Source organism: Sinocyclocheilus rhinocerous, unplaced genomic scaffold (genome assembly GCF_001515625.1).
Source record: "Sinocyclocheilus rhinocerous isolate Xijiao unplaced genomic scaffold, SAMN03320098_v1.1 scaffold4723, whole genome shotgun sequence".
Classification (NCBI taxonomy): domain Eukaryota; kingdom Metazoa; phylum Chordata; class Actinopteri; order Cypriniformes; family Cyprinidae; genus Sinocyclocheilus; species Sinocyclocheilus rhinocerous.
The window spans coordinates 31,490-35,069 of record NW_015629076.1 but is presented as its reverse complement, the minus strand read 5'-3'; positions in this window follow the sequence as shown (position 1 = coordinate 35,069).

The following is a 3,580-nucleotide window of genomic DNA, read 5'->3' as shown; positions in this document are numbered from 1 at the left end:
GCTTTTACCATGTTATTACAACATTTAACCACTTTTTATTAATAAAAAAATTGAGAAATTCGTTCAAATTTAAATCTTGTACAAAAACTACAGCAAAAAACAATTTGATGCATATTTTATCAATATTTTATAAATTGTTTTTGAATATTACCAGTACTGACTTCAATGGATTTCATTAAATTCCTTTGAACACGACTGCTCAAAATGGTCTAAATTTATGAAACCTACACATTCAAATCATTATTACTCTGAAATGTTTAATGTAAATGTTAAGTGTAAGTGAAATGTTAAGTAATGTAAGGTCTTTCATGACACTACATATTCTGGGGTGTGAATTTGATAGGTGCTTGATATAAAATAAATGGTGCTTTAAAAAGTCCTTGAAAGTCCTTGAATCTGGTGTTCATGAAAGAGTGGGAACCCTGTATATGATGTCATTACGTTGCTGTCTTGCCGCCAGCCAATCACTACATTGCTGATTGTGGTTTCGAGTATCGATACATCTGCCCTTTACGGGGAACACGAGAACGCGCAGTAATCTTAGACAACTTAATCCAGATATTTTAATCAAATACGCAAATTCGTTTGAAGAACCAAATTAGCCAGAGATCACGATTAGAAGATCTGGCATCTTTCAAATCTTCTCAGATGTTTTTAGTGAGGTACGAAGAACGGGCCCCTGGTGGCTACCTGCAGTTTAGTTCATAAACCCCGCTCTCTCCACGTAAACAAATGGGACATAAGCAAAACTGAAATATCAAATTACACTCAAAATAAATTTTTCCCAAAGATGGTTTCCATGATTTTAGGTAGTTCTTATCACGCTGATTTATGTTCAAGTGTTTGTTTTTCTGATAACTTTGCTTTTAGTTAATTATTTGACGCTGTAAAAAGGGTATGGTGTCATGATTGTGAGCTTGCAATTGACCTATTGGTAAGCCCCTCCCCTCAAATGCAGATGAGCCAATGGCAGTTGAGCATCAGTTGCACGAGGACCGGAACTCGGACATCTTTAGGTTTCAGCGCCATAGAGAAACATTGGAAGATTCGAAGCTTTCATCGGTTTGATGGTGTTTATGCTACAAAAATGGTAAAACGATGTGCCTTTAAATCAGCAGCGCTGGGCAGACCGATTGGTGTGCAGCGTTGGGCAAGTTACTTTGAAAATGTAATCAAATTACTGATTACTGATTACTCCTCTTAAAAGTAATCATGTTACTGTTCTGATTACTTTTTATTTCAAAAGTAATTAGTAATTAGTTACATTACTAGTTACTTTACTTTTTTCTCCATGAAATTTATGAAGTCCCAGCATACACACTCCCGAAAAATATTTGTTATTAAAGCATCAACATTCACAGAACACTGTTATTTTTAACTAAAGCAAGCGTGGTTTGGCATGGCAGAATGCCAGCAAAGAGCGCTGCATTTATAATCTCTAAAAGACATCTCAGTTCATCGCAATCTCATAAATCTCTGTTATAACACAATAAAAATATGCATAATGAATCTTTCATAATGTCTACAATTCGTGTGTTATAATGAGAGGATTCGTGAGCACGCAAATTTCAGCACTGCATTGCTCAACACTGCAAACACGTGTTATAGCCTAAATAGAAACTCTGCATACGCTTGCACCTGTTAATCGTTTATATTTATATTAGTTCATGTTGCTTTTGTGCAATAGATGAATAACAATTTATTTGTTTTAGATATTTTACTGAATACACTGACTAGCTTGTAGTATCTTTGGAATAATGAGCTTTTAGAAGCATCCCGCACACACACGAGTGTCTACCCGCCCGCACCGGCACTCGCCCATCTTCTCCCACGCTGCACTCTGTTGCGTCGGGTCTCGCGGGAGTGCAGGTCTCTAATCCACTGGCACTGGACTCGACAGTGTGTGTGCTACATCCTTTTTAAAATCTCTAGATTATAAATCAATTATAAAACCTCGGCTTGTAACTATACTCTAATTACTATTTTGAAAATTATAACACGTTAAATTACTCTGTTACTAAAAAAGTAATCAAATTACAGTAACGTGTTACTAAGTAATGCGTTACTGCCCAACACTGTTGGTGTGTGACATCAAAGTACCCAGTCCTTGAAGTGGAAAAAAAGAAGTGCCGGTACTAATGCATTACTAATGTATTCCCTTACTGGATCCTTGAACTTTCCAGAAGTTTACCGGTTTCAAATGACCTTCTGGGTAGTGTGCTTGTCATTTCTAATCACCCAGACACTGAAGCATTTGCTCAGTATATCAGAATGTCAACATGTCAGAAGTGCCGATATGCACGAAAAAGTGCCAGTACGCTAAAGACTAAAATATTGAAGTGCCGGTACTGTGTACCGGGGTGTACCGGCCCACATCAAGCACTGAAAGTACTGCGAAAGCGATTCGAAAGCATAAGGAGCGTCTGCTCTTTATAGTTCTGTTCGTTGATGTCACACACAGATCGGTCTGTGTAGCGCTGCTTCAAGTCGAACACACCTATTGTTTTAACTTGCTAGCTAATGTAATTTATTTGTTATTTATTTTGCTTGTTATCAGAAATAATCTACTCTAGAGGGACTCTGTTGTTATTGTTATTTGTGAGCCTCCGGGCTCTCTGGGCTGGTGTGCGCTGCCTACACACACCAAATCGCGACTCCCAGCACTGGGAACGCGTCAGACAGGAGAATGACAGGGCTGGCAGACAGTTCAGTGCAGACAGAACATTCACAAATGGCCTCCATGGCCGAAACAGGACTGACAGGGAGTTCAGACGAAGGCAGGAGGAGAGCAGGGAAGGTCGGCATATAAATCAATTAAATCCCCTTCAAAATCCAGCAGTCCCAGTTACCTTGTAAGCTCACCCTCAGCCATGGTGCAGTGGGCGGAGCTTCTCTCCACGCTCTCGCTGTCCACGACCTTCTCACTCGTGGTGAGCGATGTAGAAAACAAAAACGCAAGGTGCCTGGGGTGCATAAACAGCGTGCAAAACGCCCACTCCCAATAGAAAACAAAGCCACCTCTCAATGCAAAAAAAATGCATTCTGTCTGATCGGGACCTTATGTAGCATGATTTCACAAATATAAAGTCAGACCATTCTGTTTTTGCTTTAAATCTTGAAACTATACAATCTAATTCAAATCAAAAACAACTGCTCATGCTACATGTATGTAGCACAACTGTCTGTTCAAAATAAATGAATGAATAGATTTCCTGTAGTACTGAACTTGTATCGAACCGTGATCCCAAAACCGAGGTACCTAACGGACCGTAACTTCTGTGTACCATTACACCCTTAATAGGCATCTGCTCTTTCAGTAGTACTTTTTTTTGTGCATGGTGTTCTGAAGGGGTTGACAAATTTTGAATGATCTATTATTTATTTATAACATTATAAATCACACATACAAAAACAAAAATTAATTTCAATGCGAACCAGGTTTATTCAAGTTATTATTTCATGAAATCTAACAAAACAGAAAAACAAATTCTGTTATAATACAATTTCTAGTCCAGTTTACAGTCATAAAAGCCCCTCCCCAAAAATTACTATAATAATAACAAAATTATCTTTCTGATAT